General features: G+C 36.5%; 1 protein-coding gene and 1 pseudogene across 6 annotated transcripts in view; one reads left to right on the top strand and one right to left on the bottom strand.

Annotated features, from left to right (window-relative positions):
• The window catches only part of LOC112849965 (uncharacterized), a 566,245-nt gene that overhangs the window by 265,222 nt on the left and 276,903 nt on the right, over window positions 1–24,120 (bottom strand). The window lies entirely within an intron of this gene.
• On the top strand, window positions 13,076–13,169 carry LOC112850568 (U6 spliceosomal RNA; annotated as a pseudogene).

The following is a 24,120-nucleotide window of genomic DNA, read 5'->3' as shown; positions in this document are numbered from 1 at the left end:
GCCAGGCTCTAGGACCGATGAGAGCTTTGTAGAAAGGCATTTGTTATCCTTTCTGACCAAGGACTGTTTTTTTAATTATGACTTAAATCCCTTGTCACATTATTTAATAATATGCTTCATTCTTACTCTCCATCTATCCATTAAAAGGTAAACAGTGGAAAATATGTCACTAGTGCTAGATATTCATTTTCTTTTCTATACTTAACTATCTGAGAGGTGACTGCTGCCTCACACAAGCAAGGTGAGTCAGCAGATCAGTGACCACATGTGTGCACTGCAAAAGTTCCTGCATTATCCTTCTGAGAATGAAAACAGTATGACCACTGCTTCATTTCTGCTTTCCATACGTAATGCAAAATAATCTTTTATGACCCATCTACAATAATTGAGAGAAGGGAATTTGGAGAAACAATTCCAGATTAGCTCAATTGATCCAACATAAACCACAATAACCTCTAATTGGATGTCTTTAGGCATCTCAATTCAATATCTCCAAACATAATCTATCAATTCCTATTATTTTCTGCCCTCAACTTTGTTGTCTTCCAGTATTCCCTCTGAAAGAAGATGGTGCCACCACTTACCTAGTTGCTCAGGATTTAAATGCTGCATAACCTTGTATCTAATCCCTCAGTGCATAGCAGCCAGAGAGCAAAGGTAACCAGAGCTACCTTGAGCATATGTTCTTATTTTCACTCCTCTCACCACCTCTACTGCCACCACCACCAACAACCCATTGAAGTCATCATCATGTCTAACATGGACAACCCCCGTAGTCTCCTAACTTGCCCCATTGCTTACTTCCTTTCATCCCTCATTCTATTCACACATCAGCAAGAATGATACTTCTAAGTGGTAAATCAGATAATGTTATTCTTCTGCTCAAAAGCTTTCAATGATTTCCCATCACACTTAGAGTAAGTTCCTCAGTTCCTATTATTGTTTATAAGCCACTGCCTGGCCTTACCTCTAATTTTCTCTGTTCTTCATCTCCTCCCATTCTACTAGTTATCTACTTCACCCTAGCAACAATAGTCCCCTTGCTATTTCTAAAGTAATGTGAGCACACTCTTGTCTCAGGGCATTTGCATTTGCTATTCCCCAACCTGAAAAACCATTCCTCCACATATTTGCATGGCAGGTAAATTCAATCACTTCATTCAGATTTCTGTTTACGTATCTTCTTACAGAGTAGCTTCTCTTCCTATATTTCCACTCCTAAGAGAAGTTTTTCTCTAAAACAGCATCCATTTCTGTCTATCTCATTATACTCCTCTATTTTCTTTCATAGAACTTATTAGTCTCCAATGTTTTGTCCTCTCTGGTTTTATTTTACTATTTTCTGCTCCTCCTCATACTAGAATATAAGCTCTCTGAGAGAGAGGCTTCAGCTGTACTATTCACTCTTTAGTTCCCAACATTTATAACACAGCTTGCCTCATTACCTTGTCTATAACACAGAAGACACTCATAAAGGAATCTTCTGTGCCTTAGCAAGTATAGGTTTATTTTCTCTTTGTAGTAATTACAGTTTGTTCTGCTGAAGACCCTAATAGAAACTATGCTATATGGAACTGAGGCAGAATCATCAGATATAGTTTGCAGCTGGTGCACTTCAGAATGCCAGAGGCACCCCTTGGATTTGTATCACATAGAAATTCTGCAGCTCTTCAGACTGGCCCTGTAAATAAGAAAGACGAAATGACTGGACAGAGACCTAACCTTGAAGCTAACAACGAGGACCAGGGGAAACTGATAAATTTTAAGCAAATGGAGTAATATCATCCTTAAGTTCACTGTTGATGATATTATCATGCAGTTGATAATAGGAGGGGCTTGGTCTTAACAGAAGTGATATGAAGTCACTTTTCCCCCTAAATAGGTAAAGTATAATAAATGCAAAATTTTAGGGCATTAAAATGTGTGTGATTAATATTTAATAAATACAATGTGTCAGCTAAACAATATCATGTTAGGTAGATAAGATTAAATAATACCTGAAATTAAATGTATAAAATGTATTTGAAGAGATAAAGAGAAATGGCAATAAATGATACAAAACTAAACATGTTGATGATATTTTTCTCTCAATATCTTAGAAATTTTATGAATTTGAGAAGCTTCAAGGAAGAGATAAATGCTCTGTATGTGTTTTTTTCATCTGTCCCCATGCAATGAGGTGATAGAGATTTCAAATTGAAGTGCACCTTGAAGTTATCAGGACAGAGGAGTCATCAATTTTAAGGTCTCCCCTCTTTTTATACCTACTGTTCCTCAGGTCATTTCATGCCCTGGACCATTTAACTCCATCTTTCTTAGGTCTCTATCACTCATCTCAGCTCTCACTAACTTCTCTATTTTGGCATTTCACCTCTGCTTTCCTCCCATTAAACCCACTACAAGGCCCACAAATCATGGCCTCTGGGGAGTCATTTACCTTCCGTACTTCAGTTTCATCATCTGTAAAATAAAAATACTACCAATCTTTTATGTATTTTACAAATATACTATGGCATAAGCCAAATAATATATGTGGAGAATGATGGGAGATGCTGAGACTATCTGAGGGTAAGGAGAGCAGAGGAAGCTAGATCACCAGAGGAGCTGTCACTGATAGAGGAACAAGGCCAAGCAGGAGTGTAAAGAAAAAGATAAGGAATCAACAGTGGGAAGCAGGTGATAGAGAAAGTAACTGTACATAATGCTTAAGGAAATAGTATGGAAATTAATGGGACATCTTATGAAACTATAAAGTAAGCACAAGTGAATATTATCTTTTTGTTCATCAAAGAGAGTTAGGCACTGTGATAAGCTAAACATATGTTATTAATTATGTGCTTCAGAAATTGATTACTAAAAGTGTGGGCCGGCTTTACAATGAGTTAGAATTAAGTAATTATTACTGTTGCTGTTGTCTGTGCTTAAGTGGAATTGCATTGTGATTAGGCTAACAGGGTTAAGACATAATCACAACATATATTGAAGGTCCAACCTCCCACTTTTATTAAAAGTAGTACGAAAAAGAGCAAGAAATAAGAGCCACTTAGAGTCTACCAATTACTAATCCCAAGAGATTCTGTATAAGGGCCAACAGTAGAGGTTGTTTAGAACAGGGATATGGATGATCAAAGTAGAAGATCGTCTACTGGCCTAAGGCTATGACTTGCACTCCATGCTTCTCAAACCTGAAGGACCTGGTAATGCCTCTCTCAGTAGGATATATCTGAAGGAAATCCCAAGGAAAATTGAGGAAAGTTGAAAACATCATGTTATGATCTAAACAGATACTCTGATTCTTTTAGGATTAGGCACTAATCCCCTCCCCAGGGAAAAATATTCCTAGGGTAATTCCTCTTGCTATTTTGAGACTCTGAAGAGGTGGCTAATTCTTGTAGAGCAAGATTATTCTAACTATACTTGTGCACTCAGGCATCCAGGCTTCATAGTGCAAAGAAGTAAAGTCCAGGTAAATAAATTAAAATCATTTTTCTATTTTACACATTGATTAGATGGAAAGCTATATCACTATTATACAAAGGATGCACATTCCAAATTTCTGTAAATGGGAGTCTTTCTTTTTTACTAATGATAACCTATACATGTTTTCCTCTGGAAAAGGGTTTTTAAACAGCTCAACACTGAACTCCAAACATGACATTAAAAAAGAAAATTTAAGAATTTCCTGAATTTTTTCTAGGAAATCGATATTATATTAAGTCCTAGATTTCTATTTTGCTCTATAATATAAAACTGAATTAACATTTACTTCCACCCTTTTTTTTCACTCAACAATATTTGTGGAATACCTACTATGCATCTAAAACTTAGTGACTTAAACCAAAATACTAATATAGTTTGCTCACAAAACAAGTTTTCCATGCAGCATCAGCATTAGCTGGAAGGGATTCAGTTGGGGGCTGAAAGAGTCAAGATGACTTACGCACATGACTGCTGAGTTGGTACCATTAGATGGGAGTTCAGGCAGGACTGTAGGCCAGAGGCCTCTGTTCTTCACATGGTTCTCTCAGGTCTCTTAGGATTATACAAACATAATCGCTAGGATTTAGGAGCAAGCATTCCAGTGATATAGAAAGATATATCATACTTTATGACTATTCTCAAAAGTCATATAGCGTTCATTATCACAATCTTGCCCAGGTTCAAGAGAAATGCATAGCTCCTGATAGGAGGTGTATCAAAGATGTAAGAAGAAAAAGTGAGACAGGAGGTCTTGTTACAGCCATCTTTGAAAAATATAATCTGCCATAGTTTTGTCTTCAGGCTACAATAATTTATATCCCTTTTACATGTGAAATATATTCATCTCCTTTCTCATGAGTGAAGTCTCATTCCATAATTGCATCAGCTCAAAGTCAAGAATCTTATATCTAAATCAGATCTAGATATGGGGGATGTTAACTGTGTGCAGTTACTCTAATGCAGCTCTTTGAGCACTCTTTCTTATGATGCGATGACATGTGACACATTTGACCTAAACAGATAATTTTTCTAGGTCTCCAAATACTCAAAGTAATATGGTAGGACAGACATTGGATAACTGCTATAGATACTCCCATTGAAAATGGCAGGGAAACGGAAGGAACACAGTAGTCACTGGTCTATATAGATTCTGAAATCCAACCAGGCACATGTTGCCAGTTCTTTGATTAGAGTTTAGCCCTACTCTCTGGAATTTATTCTTCATGGCTCTTGGCTCAACTGCGTAAGTTTCTTGGTCCTTCCTTCTCAATCTACCTTCCTTTTCCCTAAGCCTTCTTAAGCTTACTTACTGCTTCTCAAGGTTTGAGGGTTCAAAGCCCTTCTCAAGTTGTTTTGTTTCTTTTCCTTTTATTACAAGATGTTACAATTCCCTTAACAATTTCGGTGTGCTTTTTGTGTATTGATTTATAATTCACTCCACCAACAAAACACTATAACCATAAATTAACCATCAGTCTCTTCCAGATAAGCCATTCTCTTCCTTGAACTCACCATGACACTGCTGTGGAATAACATCCTTAAGATTCTTATAAGCTTTACTCTATAATGGACAGGTCTGTAAATTACAGTACTAGGATCCTTAGAAGAGCTTTTATCTATTTGAAAGGCTCTATGAGGAAGTACCTCATATCTTTCTCAGATCTTAATAATGGATTTTATAGTACAATTAATCTTCTCTCTTAAACCAGTCCTTAATATGAGCATCATTTGCCACCAAGAGAGATTTGAGAAGAGAAATAAGATTTATTTTGAAAGTAGGAAAGTTCTGGATCCATTATATTTAAGAGTTCATTTTTAGCTTATTTCTCTCTTCTCACATTATATCATAGATAATGAAAAAATTCTAGATGACACTTTGAATATTCTGCCTGAAAATTTCCTTAGCTTGATCATTGAGCTCACTGGAACATTTCCTATTTTCTATGTTACTTCAGGTAATACTGTTGCCAGAATTTCCATTACTACAAACATCTTCCAATCACATTTTCTTTATTTTCCTTTGAGCTGTCAGAAACAAATGCTTTAGGCTTTTGCTAACATTTCATCAAGGTTTCTAGCTTCCTCTATAGCTTGTCCCAAAGCCAATGCTACATGGTTTAGGATTTTTACAGGAGCATCCCACTTTTAGGTACCAAAATCTGTTACAGTATTTTCTATTACAGTATTAAAAAACAAACAAAAATCTATCCAAAAACTTAATGACTTAAAACAACAACAACAATTTCCTTTGCTCATCTTTCTGTAATCTCAGCTGGACTTGATGTGGACAGTCCATCTCTGTTCTAGATGTCCAGATGACTCACTCACATAGCTGGCAAATTAGTAATTGGAAGTTGGCTGAGAACTTTCCTGAGGCTGGGGAGGCCTTAGTTCCTCTCCATATTGGTCTCTTTGTGGGCTGCTTGGGTTTATTCAGGCATGGGGACTAGATTCAAAAGCAAGTATCCAAAGAGACCCAAGCATGGTTTTGTCTGATTTTATCACCTATAGAGTATCTTCCGCTGGACTCACAGGGCCATCCAGACTTACAGGGAGGGGACATAGACTTTTATCTTTAAAAAATTTTTAATGTTGGGGCACCTGGGTGGCTCATTCAGTTGAGCGTCTGGCTTCAGCTCAGGTCATGATGTCACAGTTCGTGAGTTCGAGCCCCCCATCGGACTCTGTGCTGACAGCTCAGAGCCTGGAGCCTGCTGCAGATTCTGTGTCTCCCTCTCTCTGCCCCTTCCCTGCTCATGCTCTGCCTCTCTGTCTCTCAAAAATGAATAAACGTTAAAATTTTTTAAAAAAATTTTAATGTTTATTTTTGAGAGACAGAGAGACAGAGTGAAAGAGGGGGAGGAATGAAGACAGAGGGAGACACAGAATTTGAAGCAGACTTCAAACTCTGAGCTGTCAGCACAGAGCCCAATGCGGGGCTTGAATTCACAAACTGCAGGATCATGACCTGAGCCGAAGTTGGATGCTTAACTGACTGAACCACCCAGGCGCCCCTAGACGTTCACCTTTAAGTGGTACAAGTATCAAGTCACATTAGAAGAGCAAAATGTGGGGGCCATCTTTAGAAAATAAAATTTGCCCATATGAGAAGACATTGAGTGGCTTTGAGTCAGATAAGTAATGTGATATGATTTTTTGTGGAAAAAGACCAATCTGGCTAATGTTAGGAAGATAGGCTATGGTGTAGTAAGACTGGAAGAAAGGAAACTATTAAAGATGTATTTCCATTGTTTAAAAAAGATATGATGACAGCTTGCAGTGGGAAGAGGTGGAAATGAAGAAAAGTTTGGAGATCCATGATAGAGGTATAATCAATGGAAATAGATTAGATGTGGTCCTTAAGAAAAAGAGAGAATCAAAATTTACTTTTGAATTTTGTGCTTGAAAAATTGTATACATTGTAATCATATTTAGTGAAATAAGGAAGACTAGGGAATGAGGAAATTTTATTTTCTGTTTTACAGGGACAAAACATCAAGGGCTCAACTTTGTATGTGTTAAGTGTGAATTGTTATTAAATATCTCAGTGTTGGGGTGCCAGGGTGGCTCAGTGGGTTGGGCGACTGACTTCGGCTCAGGTCATGATCTCACACTCCGTGAGTTCAAGCCCCGTATTGGGCTCTGTGCTGACAGCTCAGAGCCTGGAGCCTGCTTGAAGTTCTGTGTCTCCCTCTCTCTCTCTCTGCACCTCTTCCACTCGCACTCTGTCTCTCTCTCTCAAAAATAAACATTAAAAAAATTTAAAAAAATATCTCAGTGTTGATGTTAAGGGGACGATTTCATATATATGCTTAGAATTTAGAGGATCCAGAGGAGACATCAGAGATAGAAATGCAATGTGATGGGGAAGAAACCATCCGCATACAAATGGGCTATGATGAAATAAAGTAATTTAGATAGTGTATATAGAAAATAATGGCCATGCCAAGAGCATTCTAATTAGAATGCCAATCATGGAAATAAGAGCCAATGAAAGAGAATTAGAGGGAGCAATGAGTGAAAGTGGAGAAATCCAGACCACCTATTATTGTAGAAGTCAAAACAAGTGTTTCAATTACTATGGCTGTGTAATAAAAATACTCCCAAACTTAGGCTGCTAATCATATTTTATTTTCTATAAATCAGCTACCTGAGCAGAACTCTACTCCATTTCTCATTTTACTAAATATCAGCTGGGGAAGTGTGGGGCAACAAGCTAAAATCATGTGAACGCTTGTTTCCTCACTCATGTGTCTGGTGTCTGTACCATAAAGATTCACAGTCGGGAGCTGGAATACCTGGGCTTCCTAGAGCATCTTTCTCTGTCATCTGTAGCAACTTCATGCAATCACTCCAGAATGACTTCAGGGTAGCAGGACTTCTTACACAGCAGCTCAGGATTCCCAGTGAGTGTCACAACAGAGAGAGCAAGATGAAAGCCACATCACCTTTTCTTATGTAGCCTCACACGCCTTGCAACACTAAGTCCACCACATTTCATTGGTCAACACTCTTTCGAAGGTCCATTGAAGTTCAAGGAGAAGAAACATAGACCCTATTTCTCAACAGAAGTGAGGAAATACAGAGTATCTCTCTCTTTTTTTTTTTTTTTTTTTTTTTTTTTATTTATTTTTTTTTTTATTTATATATGAAATTTATTGTCAAATTGGTTTCCATACAACACCCAGTGCTCATCCCAAAAGGTGCCCTCCTCAGTACCCATCACCCACCCTCTCCTCCCTCCCACCCCCCATCAACCCTTAGTTTGTTCTCAGTTCTCAACAGTCTCTTATGCTTTGGCTCTCTCCCACTCTAACCTCTTTTTTTTTTTTTTTTTTTTGTTCCCCTCCCCCATGGGTTTCTCTTAAGTTTCTCAGGATCCACATAAGAGTGAAACCATATGGTATCTGTCTTTCTCTGTATGGCTTATTTCACTTAGCATAACACTCTCCAGTTCCATCCACGTTGCTACAAAAGGCCATATTTCATTTTTTCTCATTGCCACGTAGTACTCCATTGTGTATATAAACCACAATTTCTTTATCCATTCATCAGTTGATGGACATTTAGGCTCTTTCCATAATTTGGCTATTGTTGAGAGTGCTGCTATGAACATTGGGGTACAAGTGCCCCTATGCATCAGTACTCCTGTGTCCCTTGGATAAATTCCTAGCAGTGCTATTGCTGGGTCATAGGGTAGGTCTATTTTTAATTTTCTGAGGAACCTCCACACTGCTTTCCAGAGTGACTGCACCAATTTGCATTCCCACCAACAGTGCAAGAGGGTTCCCGTTTCTCCACATCCTCTCCAGCATCTATAGTCTCCTGATTTGTTCATTTTGGCCACTCTGACTGGCGTGAGGTGATATCTGAGTGTGGTTTTGATTTGTATTTCCCTGATAAGGAGCGACGCTGAACATCTTTTCATGTGCCTGTTGGCCATCCGGATGTCTTCTTTAGAGAAGTGTCTATTCATGTTTTCTGCCCATTTCTTCACTGGGTTATTTGCTTTTCGGGTGTGGAGTTTGGTGAGCTCTTTATAGATTTTGGATACTAGCCCTTTGTCCGATATGTCATTTGCAAATATCTTTTCCCATTCCGTTGGTTGCCTTTTAGTTTTGTTGGTTGTTTCCTTTGCTGTGCAGAAGCTTTTTATCTTCATAAGGTCCCAGGAATTCACTTTTGCTTTTAATTCCCTTGCCTTTGGGGATGTGTCGAGTAAGAGATTGCTACGGCTGAGGTCAGAGAGGTCTTTTCCTGCTTTCTCCTCTAAGGTTTTGATGGTTTCCTGTCTCACATTCAGGTCCTTTATCCATTTTGAGTTTATTTTTGTGAATGGTGTGAGAAAGTGGTCTAGTTTCAACCTTCTGCATGTTGCTGTCCAGTTCTCCCAGCACCATTTGTTAAAGAGACTGTTTTTTTTCCATTGGATGTTCTTTCCTGCTTTGTCAAAGATGAGTTGGCCGTACGTTTGTGGGTCTAGTTCTGGGGTTTCTATTCTATTCCATTGGTCTATGTGTCTGTTTTGGTGCCAATACCATGCTGTCTTGATGATGACAGCTTTGTAGTAGAGGCTAAAGTCAGGGATTGTGATGCCTCCTGCTTTGGTCTTCTTCTTCAAAATTACTTTGGCTATTCGGGGCCTTTTGTGGTTCCATATGAATTTTAGGATTGCTTGTTCTAGTTTCGAGAAGAATGCTGGTGCAATTTTGATTGGGATTGCATTGAATGTGTAGATAGCTTTGGGTAGTATTGACATTTTGACAATATTTATTCTTCCAATCCATGAGCAGGGAATGTCTTTCCATTTCTTTAAATCTTCTTCAATTACCTTCATAAGCTTTCTATAGTTTTCAGCATACAGATCCTTTACATCTTTGGTTAGATTGATTCCTAGGTATTTTATGCTTCTTGGTGCAATTGTGAATGGGATCAGTTTCTTTATTTGTCTTTCTGTTGCTTCATTGTTAGTGTATAAGAATGCAACTGATTTCTGTACATTGATTTTGTATCCTGCAACTTTGCTGAATTCATGGATCAGTTCTAGCAGACTTTTGGTGGAGTCTATCGGATTTTCCATGTATAATATCATGTCATCTGCAAAGAGCGAAAGCTTGACTTCATCTTTGCCAATTTTGACGCCTTTGATTTCCTTTTGTTGTCTGATTGCTGATGCTAGAACTTCCAGCACTATGTTAAACAACAGCGGTGAGAGTGGGCATCCCTGTCGTGTTCCTGATCTCAGGGAAAAAGCTCTCAGTTTTTCCCCGTTGAGGATGATGTTAGCTGTGGGCTTTTCATAAATGGCTTTTATGATCTTTAAGTATGTTCCTTCTATCCCGACTTTCTCAAGAGTTTTTATTAAGAAAGGGTGCTGGATTTTGTCAAAGGCCTTTTCTGCATCGATTGACAGGATCATATGGTTCTTCTCTTTTTTTTTGTTAATGTGATGTATCACGTTGATTGATTGGCGAATGTTGAACCAGCCCTGCATCCCAGGAATGAATCCCACTTGATCATGGTGAATAATTCTTTTTATATGCCGTTGAATTCGATTTGCTAGTATCTTATTGAGAATTTTTGCATCCATATTCATCAGGGATATTGGCCTGTAGTTCTCTTTTTTTACTGGGTCTCTGTCTGGTTTAGGAATCAAAGTAATACTGGCTTCATAGAATGAGTCTGGAAGTTTTCCTTCCCTTTCTATTTCTTGGAATAGCTTGAGAAGGATAGGTATTATCTCTGCTTTAAACGTCTGGTAGAACTCCCCTGGGAAGCCATCTGGTCCTGGACTCTTATTTGTTGGGAGATTTTTGATAACTGATTCAATTTCTTCGCTGGTTATGGGTCTGTTCAAGCTTTCTATTTCCTCCTGATTGAGTTTTGGAAGAGTGTGGGTGTTCAGGAATTTGTCCATTTCTTCCAGGTTGTCCAATTTGTTGGCATATAATTTTTCATAGTATTCCCTGATAATTGTTTGTATCTCTGAGGGATTGGTTGTAATCATTCCATTTTCATTCATGATTTTATCTATTTGGGTCATCTCCCTTTTCTTTTTGAGAAGCCTGGCTAGAGGTTTGTCAATTTTGTTTATTTTTTCAAAAAACCAACTCTTGGTTTCATTGATCTGCTCTACAGTTTTTTTAGATTCTATATTGTTTATTTCTGCTCTGATCTTTATTATTTCTCTTCTTCTGCTGGGTTTAGGCTGCCTTTGCTGTTCTGCTTCTATTTCCTTTAGGTGTGCTGTTAGATTTTGTATTTGGGATTTTTCTTGTTTCTGGAGATAGGCCTGGATTGCAATGTATTTTCCTCTCAGGACTGCCTTTGCTGCGTCCCAAAGCGTTTGGATTGTTGTATTTTCATTTTCGTTTGTTTCCATATATTTTTTAATTTCTTCTCTAATTGCCTGGTTGACCCACTCATTCGTGAGTAGGGTGTTCTTTAACCTCCATGCTTTTGGAGGTTTTCCAGACTTTTTTCTGTGGTTGATTTCAAGCTTCATAGCGTTGTGGTCTGAAAGTATGCATGGTATGATTTCAATTCTTGTAAACTTATGAAGGTCTGTTTTGTGACCCAGTATATGATCTATCTTGGAGAATGTTCCATGTGCACTCGAGAAGAAAGTATATTCTGTTGCTTTGGGATGCAGAGTTCTAAATATATCTGTCAAGTCCATCTGATCCAATGTCTCATTCAGGGCCCTTGTTTCTTTATTGATCGTGTGTCTAGATGATCTATCCATTTCTGTAAGTGGGGTGTTAAAGTCCCCTGCAATTACCACATTCTTATCAATAAGGTTGCTTGTGTTTATGAGTAATTGTTTTATATATTTGGGCGCTCCGGTATTCGGCACATAGACATTTATAATTGTTAGCTCTTCCTGATGGATAGACCCTGTCACTATTATATAATGTCCTTCTTCATCTCTTGTTACAGCCTTTAATTTAAAGTCTAGTTTGTCTGATATAAGTATGGCTACTCCAGCTTTCTTTTGGCTTCCAGTAGCATGATAAATAGTTCTCCATCCCCTCACTCTCAATCTAAAGGTGTCCTCAGGTCTAAAATGAGTCAGAGTATCTCTCTCAATGCCACTTTGTTGGAACAGCATATGAAAAATATTAATGCAGTCATCTTTGGAAAATATAATCTGTCATGATAAGTAAAGTGTATCAAGTAAGGTCAGCAATATTTGATTTCATTAAAGCATCTAATAAACTGGGCCTATAAGAGTGAGCTCTGGATGTGTCACCCTTAGAGGTCACTTCACTGATGATCTTGGCATGAACAGTGGCAAAGGAGGTCAAGGGATGAAAATCAGACTAGTGAAAAGTAAAAAAAGGAGGGATAGAGAGAAAGAATAATGACCACAGACAACATGTTTGAGACAGTTTGCTGTTGAAGGGAGACACAAAATACAAAAGTTGGAAAGGCACATAAATTCAAAGGAAGTCTTTTTAAAAGACAGAATAGATTTGCATGCTGATGCAAATGATTTAGAAAGATATTGAGGAAGTAAAGAGTGAAAAGGTGGACACAATGTCTTTGAAAAGGAAAGTGAGCCTGAGGTTTGGAGTACAGTTGAAGGAATGAGACTTTCAAGGGAAAATGGACTCTATCCATAACCTCCGAAGGAAAGTTACAGGATAAGTAAAGATTCAATATTTACCAGTTCAGTGAAAACAAATTACGGTTGTGTGAATATAGTGGAAGAAAATCCAGCCTAAGAAATTAGCAACATCATTTTGATTGATGTATTTTTAAGTTTAAAATTAAGGTTACGAGCCATCATAGATAAGGTCATACACTTATTCCTTCACCTTAATCATGCCTCTCTCTCTAATGATATGAAATGAAACTCCACTTTTCTCTAATTTAATTCATCTTCACTCTACTAACTCTGTATAGTTCCTGCATTTTTGCAAAATTTTAGCTGAAGGAATACTATCTGAGAATTAGCCAAATTAGGTTTCAGTTTTCAGCCTGCTACTGATTTAGTTAGTGTTGACCACTCAGTTTTGTTGATCTTAAGTCTCTTCTTTTGAAATGGAATGTGAAGTCTACATTTTAATAATGATAAAAATATCTTGCATTTGTCCTCCCTCCGGCAGCACAGATACTAAAATTGGAACAATGCAGAGAAGATTAGCACAGATGACACGCAAATTCGTGAAGCTTCCACATTTTTATATACCACCTCACGCCAGTCAGAGTGGCTAAAATGAACAAATCAGGAGACTATAGATACTGGTGAGGATGTGGAGAAATGGGAACCCTCTTGCACTGTTGGTGGGAATGCAAACTGGTGCAGCCACTCAGGAAAACAGTGTGGAGGTTCCTCAAAAAATTAAAAGATTTTAATCTTTATTAAAAGAATTTAATAACTGCTAGGAATTTACCCAAGGGATACAGGAGTGCTGATGCATAGGAGCACTTGTACCTCAATGTTTACAGCAGCACTTTCAACAATAACCAAATTATTGGAAGAGCCTAAATGTCCATGAACTGACGAATGGATAAAGAAGATGTGGTTTATATATACAATGGAATACTACCTGGCAATGAGAAAGAATGAAATCTGGCCATTTGCAGCAACGTGGATGGAACTGGAGAGTGTTATGTTCAGTGAACTAAGTCATACAGAGAAAGACAGATACCATATGTTTTCACTCCTATGTGGATCCTGAGAAACTTAACAGAAGACCATGGGGGAGGGAAAGGGGGAAAAAAAAGTTACAGAGAGAGAAGGAGGCAAACCATAAGAGACTCTTAAATACTGAGAACAAACTGAGGGTTGATAGGGGTTGGAGGAGAGGGGAGGGTGGGTGATGGGCATTGAGGAGGGCACCTGTTGGGATGAGCACTGGGTGTTGTATGGAAACCAATTTGATAATAAATTATACTTAATATAAAAAAACTTGAATTTTATAAAACAATGGAAACTTTTAACATTTTTAAAAACATCTTTTGCTCTAAATTATTATACTCTAAGAGAAGGTGTAAATTTAAGACTAAATTCATATTTTTCAATACTTTATATTTTGACCTCATGCAATATATTATATACAGTAGAATGTTTAACTTCCATTGTTAGGTTGCAAGTCTCATAATACTAGAAAATCTTTCCTCCTCTCTCTCTCTCTCTCTCTCTCTCTCTCTCTCTTTTCCTGTAAAGTCCTGAAGCCCACAGCAGACACATAATATATGCTTAGTGAGGTAATGAAGGCAATGTGTTAATACACAGAGTTTTATTTTTGATAATGGTGATATCACTTTGTTTATATCCGGTACTCTTGTAAGTATTTAAAATACATTAGGTTATTTCATGCTGACCACAATGTGAAACCACTGTTTCCCCTTTACTTTTGCTTAAGTGAGTTAATTTTGGAATTTGGCCACTTGTCACTGCCATAGTCATGATTAATACAGCATGAAATCGGACAAGCTGAGACTCCTGGAAAAGCAGCTGACAGTTCTAAAGTTAACTGGTATAAAGCTGAAAAGTCTAATTACTAGCCAAATGTAAAGACCTAGGAAGATGTAGTTCAGGAGATTCAAGACTGGGACTTAGATCCAGAAATTCAAAGTAGGGACCACATACATCCTGAATTCTGGGCATTATGGCAAGAGGACAATACAGCCCCTGTAGCATTAAGAGATCACAGTTAGCACTTCCCTGAGATATTAGTTACGAGATGGTCAAAGGAAAAGCCCACATATTTCTAAAATACAAGTGACAGGAGCCTGTTTTCATTTCTACCTGGCAACAACACAGCAAATCCACCTGCAAAGGATAGAGGAGGATCTGGAATTGCACTAAGCTACTATGATTCACTTACCTGTGAAAAGGAGGTAGCATTGCCAGTAAACACCTGTGCACACTTATGGGCAATAGCTGAAATAGCATCAACCTGTTATTTATAACATATACCAGTGATTGCATATCATTTAAAAAATAAAAACAAAAGGAACCGTCTTTGACTTCAAGCTTGAGATTTGAAAAAAAAAAAAAAAATCTCAAGAGTATTATAAAAGCCAGTTGAAAATAAACATCAAATGCCCCTGAACTGGTCTCATGATGGCAAACCCATGGATAGTGGATATGGCATAAAAAGAATCTATACCCACTTACTTCCAAACTGATGGAATGCTTCCAAACTTACCTTTTTTTAAAAATCTGTTTTAACCCTAATCACCCATAAGTCTCCTAAAAGCCTGATTTTGCCTCTTAGCTCCATTTTCTTGCAAGATTCACTGGATTTTGTAATCAGCATTTACCTTACCTTTCACATATATAGTAAATATCAACTCTCTATCATGCTGCTTCTATTGGGTCATCATCAGTCCTGACTCCTTATCGATCCAAGAAGGGGAGAAGATAAAGTAAATATGAATATAGACTTATTTAAAAATCCAAGCACAATACAAAAAAAGGAATTGGAACTGTAGTTTAGCAAAGAAGACATTTTTCTCTCTTTCAGATGATAGTGAGAGAATCTAAGAAAAAGGCAAAATACACAAATGAGATTATGCAGTGAAGACAGCCATAGAGACCACTCATGCTGTCTTTTTCTTTCAAAATAAGCAAAGTGAGTAGAAATTGCAGCTGATTGCTGTTCATTTAAATTTAGGATTTTAAAGAATTAATAAAACACCAAAAATGCACTCTTGCTAGTGGTTAAAATGTTTCTACTGTCATTTTGAGATGTGTTCACTCTCAGCCCCTCTTGGAGATTACTGAAGAAAAACAATGTGTCTACAAGCTTTAGGTAGAACAAAGAGTGTATCTGTCAGTTCTACCCACAATTTTAGGAATTGGTGCCTGTGATCATCAATTTACTTTAGCTGTGCTCCTGACTCACAAGAACATTAAATACTCAAGGGATTAAATTCGAGTCCCTTGGGGTTCTGTGCACAAATAGGCTGATTTGGTCTAGTAATCAAATGAGATTTGTTTTATAAGAAGATACAAGCACAATTACTGAAACTAAATACAAATAGGGGAGAGAGTTGCCAACCTCAGAAGCATGTCAGTGTTTTAGAACAGGGAGATAACAGGACATCCACTGTGAATGAGACAAATAACTGCCCGATTCTAGGAGAAAGTCCTTGGCCAAAGTCCTCTTCTTAAACATAGACGTTTTGTGAAGTGCAGTGATACAATTCTATTTGAATTACCAACTTTTTTTACTCCTTACAAACAAACAGCTATAGCTTAATTCAGCAGTATATAGACCCTCAGAAGAGTTCGCACGGAACAAAAATACATACAAAATTGAGACTATTGGAGCAATATAAATAGCTCTTCTTTTCATTCTAATTCCTTTCCTAATATCTTGTATTTGTCTAATTTATGCCCACAACTCAGAACTGTTGGAGGAGGAAAGGGATGAGGTTCTATTTAATTACTTTGCACATGGATCTCAGCCAGAAGCTAGATAATTTAATGTTAATTTATTCCATATATTAGCCTGGCACTATGCATATTGGAGGATTTGCAAAATCATATACAATTTTATAACAGTGTAGTTTATAAATATAGGCATACCTCTTTTTATTTCACTTCACAGATACTGGTTGTTTTCTTTTCTTAACAAATTGAAGGTTTGTGGCAACCCCGTGGTAGAGGTAAGTTTATTGGTGTCATTTTTCCAACAGCATTTGTCCACTTTGTGTCACATTTTGGTAATTCATGGAATATTTCAAATGTTTTCATTATTATTATATTTTTTATGGTGATCTGTGATCAGTTATTATGACTCACAGAAAGCTCACATGATGATTAGCATTTTTTAGCAATAAAGTATTTTTTAATTAAACTATGAACAGTTTTTAGACATAAGGCTATTGCACACTCAACTACAGTAGAGTGTAAAATGTAACTTTTATATGCCCTGGGAAACAAAAAAAAAATCATTTGACTTGTTTTATTGCAATATTTGTTTTATTGCAGTGGTCTGAAACTAAATCTGCAGTATCTCTGAGGTAGGCCTGTACGAAAGTAACATAAATAGCAATAAATTATGAGTCTAACGGCATCAAAGTGATGCTTAACTTACACATACTTCAAGAAAAAATATAAATTTAAAAAAATTCTTTAAATATGTTATGATTACAATGAATTGTTATATAAAAAGAAACTACACATCTAAGATAGACAGAGGTATTAATTTTTCTTAATTTCTTCCTGACATTCTTCTAGGAATTTCTAAGTAAATATTTCTTTTTTTTTTTTTTTAATTTTTTTTTCAACGTTTATTTATTTTTGGGACAGAGAGAGACAGAGCATGAACGGGGGAGGGGCAGAGAGAGAGGGAGACACAGAATCGGAAACAGGCTCCAGGCTCTGAGCCATCAGCCCAGAGCCCGACGCGGGGCTCGAACTCACGGACCGAGAGATCGTGACCTGGCTGAAGTCGGACGCTTAACCGACTGTGCCACCCAGGCGCCCCATCTAAGTAACTATTTCTTATACTCTGAAAATGAACAAAATCTGTTTTAGAGCTTCTTTTTAAAAATATTTTTAATGTTTTTTTTAATTTATTTTTGAGAGAGAGAGAGAGAGACAGAGTGCAAGTGGGGGAGGAGCAGAGAGAGAGGGAGACATAGAATCAGAAGTGGTCTTGAGGCTCTGAGTTGTCGTGTCAGCACAGAACCCGATGCAGGGCTGGAACTCACGAACTGTGAGATCATGACCCAAGCCAAAGTTGGACGCTTAACCAATGGAGCCACCCAGGCAACCCTAGAGCTTCTTAAAAGGGGAAACTTTAAAGAATTATGCTGCTAGTTTTTAAATATCAACCAACAGGTATACAAATATCTTTGGTAATTTGGCTGGAAACTTTTTATTCTCCATGATTCAGTCAGTTGTTCTTGTATATTAATAGGCTTTATTTAATATTTTTAAGAAATATTTCTTAAAACCTACTTGGAATTTTCTTTTGGATGATTTTTAAACAAGCTAGAAATCACGAATGGCAAGATTTGCTTTAAATTTAAATATATCCTCAGGTATTGTTTGTTTGTTTAGGTAACAAGCTTACACTTTTTCCAATAAATTTCATGGTGACAGAAAACTCTCCAAATTTTAAATTTAAAACTGTGTCTAACATAACTTTTTTCCAAAAACCATTTACTTTTGCACTCGTTGTTAAAATTTCACTTTTATATTGAAATGGCAGGTTGTGTTCATTTTATGGAAAATATTTTCTACTTATTATACAACAAAGCTACTTTCTGTGATAAAATGTCAGCAGATTTTAAACAGTTTCATTTGTAAATTATTAGCTCATCTTTAAATTAGAAAAAAAATGTTTATACTTTTTAAAACTTTTTTTTCATGTTTATTTATTTTTGAGAGAGAGAGAGAGAGAGAGAGAGAGAGCGAGAGAGCGCGCATGAACAGGGGAGGAGCAGAGAGAGAGGGAGACAAAATCCGAAGCAGGTTCCAGGCTCCCAGCTGTCATCACAGATCCTGACGCAGGGCTCAAACTCATGAACAGCAAGATCATGACCTGAGCCAAATTTGGAAGCTTAACGGACTGAGCCACCCAAGCGCCCCTGTTTATACTTTATACAAGCAAACCTTTAAACATCTAAAATTGCAAGATATGAACACATATCTATGTGTTCAGAGGACTGTTACGGTCTCGATCCCTCTTGTTACCAAGAATTCTTTCACTATTCAATATTATAAAATCCTTACGTCTATTTAGTGGACAAGATTCACAAAAGGCAAATCAACCGCCTTTTACTATGGAATGCTTAGCTCACTTTTCCTTCAGGTATCCAGGCTAACATGCTGGATCATCTGATAAATGGTCCCAGAAAGAGTACCAGTGTCCATCTTGTAGCATTAAATATCAGTAAGTATAGTGTTTCTTATACTTTTAAGTTTTATTTATTTATTTTGAGAGAGAGAGAGAGAGAGAGAGAATGAGCAGGGGTGGGGGACTGGCAGGCAGAGAGTGAGGGAGAAAGAGAATCCCAAGCAGGCTCCACACCAGCAGCTCAGAGTCCAACACCTGGTTTGAACCCACAAACCACGAGATCATGACCTGAGCCAAAACCAAGAGTCGGCGCTAAACCAACTGAGCCACCCAGGTGCCCCAATCCTTCTTATTTTTATTAAAAAAAATGAATAGAAATAGTAAGGTATTATATCTAACCCAATGGATTGTCTTAGAGACCACTGAATTAGAAAAAAAGTTTCAGGCTAATGGAAGGCAGATATACTAGAGAAGAAAAAATAAGAGCTGAGTAGAAAGAGAGAGAAACAAACAAAATTATCCTGAATATACAGGTGACATTTTCTTAGTACCAGGCTCAATATAACATTCAACTCCAGAATGTAAAGTTGGTGCATATATATTGGAAATGAGGTTTATAATCAAAGGAGAAGGCAGGGATAATCACATTTGGGGAAAAAGGAAAAAAAAAAAACAGAAACATATGGATATGGATCTTACTCTATCCATTTGATTAGATATGACAGGGATGGACATATGCATATGTAAAATCCAACACTAAATTTATTTTGATCCATTTATAAGTTCTCTCTCACTTAACATGATGCCTTTGAAGTTCATCCATTTTGTTTTATGTATTAGTATCCCATTGGTGTTGTAACAAATTACCACAAATTTACTGGCTTTAAAGAACACAAATTTATTATTTTACAGTTCTGCAGGTCAGAAGTCCAAAAGCAGTGTTAAGGGGCTACAATCAAGGTGTTAGCATAAGAGGTTCCTTTTAGAGTTTCCAGGGGGAATATCTACTCCTTAATGCTTTAAGAAACTAGAGGCTGCCCACATTTCCTATCTCTTGCCTCTCATCACTCCAGTCTCTGCTTTTGTGGTCACATCTTTCTTTTTATCTTCCTTTCTCTGGTCTGCTTCCCTCTAATAAGGACTTCTGGGACTATATCAGTCCCACCCAGATAATCCAGAGTAATCTTCCCTTCTCAAGAGTCTTTTTTTTTTTTTAATATTAAATTTATTGTCAAATTGGTTTCCATATGACACCCAGTGCTCATCCCAACAGGTGCCCTCCTCAATGCCCATCACCCTCTCCCCCCCCCCCCACCCCCATCAACCCTCAGTTTTTAAGTCTCTTATGGTTTGGCTTAATCACACCTTCAGGGTCCCTTTTGACAGATAAGTAAACATTCATTGTAGATTCGGACTTAGACATCTTTCGGGAAGATGGAGGGCATTATTCAGCCTACCACATTGCATTTATCAGTGGCTAGTTCCTTTTTAACTGCTGAGTAGTTTTTTTTTTTTTTTTTTTGGTATGGATTTACCTCAATTTGTTCTTACATTCACCTGTTGATGGAGGTTTATATTGGTTCTAATTTTTGGGTGTTATGCTAAGACTTCTTGGAGAAAGCAAAATCAATAAAGATAAGAGGTAGTAATGCAGAGAGAATACTCTCAGAATTTTTTTCCAGCCATCTCCACCAAGATACTTTCAAGCTCTGAGGTACATCAGCCTACTACTTCCCTTTTCACTAAGAATTTTGTGAAATTATTAGTGAATTTCTTAGTGTTTTACTTAAAATCAATTTCTATAATGAACAGGTTTTTTTAAATTATTATTTTTTTTTAATTTTGCTTGTGTTTCTTTGTATAAACTAGTTTGGGTTGCCAATTATGTTTCACCAGGAGCCCAAAATAATACCCACAGTTAGGGTATATAAAGATTAAATTATCTCAGTATATAAAAGATTATTTTGGGGGTGGGAGATTTGTGTTTACAGATTTGATCTTCTTACTAGTTATAGGTCTATTCGGATTTTTTTATTTCTTTATGTTCATTCTTGATAGGTTGTGTGTTTCTAGGAATTTACCTATCTACTATAGCATCAAAAGGAATAAAATGCTTATGAATAAGTTCAAGCAGGTGAAATATCTGTACACTGATAACTATTTAAAAATTGATAAAATAAATTGAGGAGCACACAAATAATTAGAAATATATTCCATGGTCATGGATTGGAAGACTTAATATTATCCATACGACAAAGTGACCTACAGTTTCATTTCAATCCCTATTGAAATTCCAATGGCATTCTTCATAGAATGAGAAAAAATGATCCTAAAATTCATATTGAACCTCAAGAGACCCTAGGTAGCCAAATAAATCTTGGAAAGAATAAAGCTGGAGGTATCACACTTCCTGATTTCAAACACTATTACAAACCAAAAGTAATCAAAACAATATGGTATTGGCATAAAACAGACACATAAATTAATGGAACAGAATAAAAATCCCAGAAATAAGCCCACGTTTCTTTTTTTTTTAATTTTTTTAATGTTTATTTATTTTTGAGAGACAGAGTGTGAGCGGGGGAGGGGCAGAGAGAGAGAGAGAAAGACACAGAATCTGAAGAATAAACCCACATTTCTGACAAAGGAGCCAAGAATAGGAAAAGAGTGGTCTCTTCAATAAGTGGTATTGGGAAAAGTGGATATCTATATGCAAAAGAATAAAATTGGACCTCTATCTTACACCATACACAAAAACAACTCAAAGTTGGAGTGAGTACTTAAATGTAAGACCTGAAACCATAAAACTCCTGGAAGAAATATCTGCAAATCACATATTCATTATGGAATTAATATCCAAAATATACAAAGAGCTATACAGCTCAATAGCAAAACAAACAAACAAACAAACAAAACCTTAATTAAAGAATAGGCAAAGGATCTTAATAGATATTTTTCCAAACAAGAAATACAAATGGCCAACAGGTACATGAAAAGGTGGCCAACATCACTAATTATCTGGGAAATGCAATTCAAAACCACAGTGAGATATCCCCTCATACCTGTCAGAATGTCTCATCAAAAAGGCATGAATTAACAAATACTAGCAAGGATGTGGAGAAAAAGGAACCCTTGTATACTCTTGGTGGGGATGTATTATCAAAATGGGAAACAGTATGGGGAGGTTAACCAAGAAATTAAAAATAGAATTAACATATGACCCAGCAATCCCCCTCTGGGAATATATCCAAAAATATTATCTCAAAGACCGTATTTATAATCCGCTTTCATTGCAACATTATTCACAATAGCCACAGTATGGAAACAAGCTAAGTGTCCACCAACAGAGGAATTGATAAAGAAAATGCAGCGCATATATATAATGTAATATTATTCAGCCTTAAAAAAGAAGGAAATCTTGCATTTGACACAAAATGGATGAACCTGGAAGGCAGTATGCAAAGTGCTATAAGCCAGACAAATACAAATGCTGCATTATATCACTTGTATGTAGAATCTAAAAAAAAAAAAAAAAAAAAGTCAAATTCATAGAAACAGAGAGTAGAATGATGGTTGCCAAGGAACTGAAGCATGGGGTAAACTGTGAGTAGTTTGTAAAAAGTTACAAACTTTCAGTTATAAGACAAACAAGGTCTGAGGAGCTGATATATATCACAGTGAATCTAGTTGATAATAGAGTCTGTATCGTGTACCAGAAATTTGTGAAGAGAGTAGAACTTAAATATTCTCACTAAAAGGATGAAAAGGTAAATATGTGAGGTGACAGATATGCTCGTTAACTCGATGGCGAGAATCTTTTCATAATGTATATGTATATCCAATAATCACATTGTACACTTTAAAATTTTGTCAAATATACCTCAAGAAAGCTGAAATATTAATAAGTTACTCTACATTCCCTAAATTTCACCCATAAAATGTAATCCTGTTTTACCTTTTGATTTTAATGATGTGAACAATAACTCTGGTCACTAAAAAAGTAATAGGTTATATATTGTAAAATGTTATGAATAAAAAAGTAACTTATTTCATAATCCAATATATTAAATATTTCCCAAGTGGAAGCTGTGAGGTAATTTGGAGCATATATCGATGCTTTCAAGCAAACAGAGTAAGATGAAATACTTTGGAGTAATGTTTTGTGAAATATGATTTTGAACTGAATTTAATGTTCTAAACTTTATGCTTCTCTGTGCTTTTTTATTTGCAATAAGTACAATAATTTTCACAATAAAAATAGGCATATACGTATCTACACTTTTGTGGACACACACACACACACACACACACACACACACTAGCTGGATTGCTATTGTTCTAAAAAATCATTAGCTATTATTACATGAACAAATCTCTGAGGCTGCTTACAATGCGCTGCTGGGAGCCCTCCCATTGTACACAGTGCAGTTAAAAATCAGCATCTGCAATTTTGAGCCTCTGCCTTTGTGACTTTGATTTTGGGAGCTTGGATTTCAAACCCTTATTTATTTTTTCTGTCCCTAATTTCTTCTTCTCTTTAATTAAGGTATGATTTTTAAAAGATGCAGAGACCACACATGAACATTTAAATGAATTTTTACATGTTTATTCATATGCCCTTATTAACCACAAAGCACATCTTTTTAATAGTTTCAGCTTCCCAGGAGGTCCCTTCACACTCTTTCCCAGTTAATAACACCACTTCACTCTCAATGGTCACACCATTTTAATAGACACTGTCTCTCTCTAAGTATAAAAGGTTTCCTTACAGTGCCTTATGTTTAGATATTCAGGTGAACAAATGACTGCATTTTGAGGTGCTTCCAGATTTACCCTTCAAATAAATTTTGTATACATTAAATGCACATAATTTAATTCACAGAACTCTGAAAATATTCACTAAATTTGAAGAGAATTTAGCTTCACTTTTCAATTCTGTTGGAAGATGATTTTCTCTCTTTAAGTGTATCCTTGAGCTCCCAAAAACAAAATTGAGGTATGCTAAACATTTTGAAAACAGCCCATCCCAAACATACTCTTCAAACGTGGTAACAATATATTTAGCTGGTTTCTAATAAGATGATAACGCATAAACAGGCTGAAATTTACGAACATGATATACATTAATTTATATCATATGTATACTATCTGTAAAATAGAAGTCAATCTGCAAAGGATAACAATTTCTCATAGGAAAGTGAAGATGGTAATAAGATGATAAAAGGATTGAAACTCATCATCATCACCATCACCTGAAACTGAAACATGAGCATTTTAGGTTAGGATTAATTAAATATTTCTCACAGTGGGAACTGTTAAATATATAGAACTTCTCTTTCAAGAGGTCTATAAAAGTAGAAAAGATACCAAT

The sequence above is a fragment of the Puma concolor genome, chromosome C2 (assembly GCF_028749965.1).
Source record: "Puma concolor isolate L17-30 chromosome C2, mPumCon1.1.hap2, whole genome shotgun sequence".
In the NCBI taxonomy this organism is placed as follows: domain Eukaryota; kingdom Metazoa; phylum Chordata; class Mammalia; order Carnivora; family Felidae; genus Puma; species Puma concolor.
The sequence above is the reverse complement of the archived record's forward strand: the minus strand, read 5'-3'. Positions and strand labels throughout refer to the sequence as shown.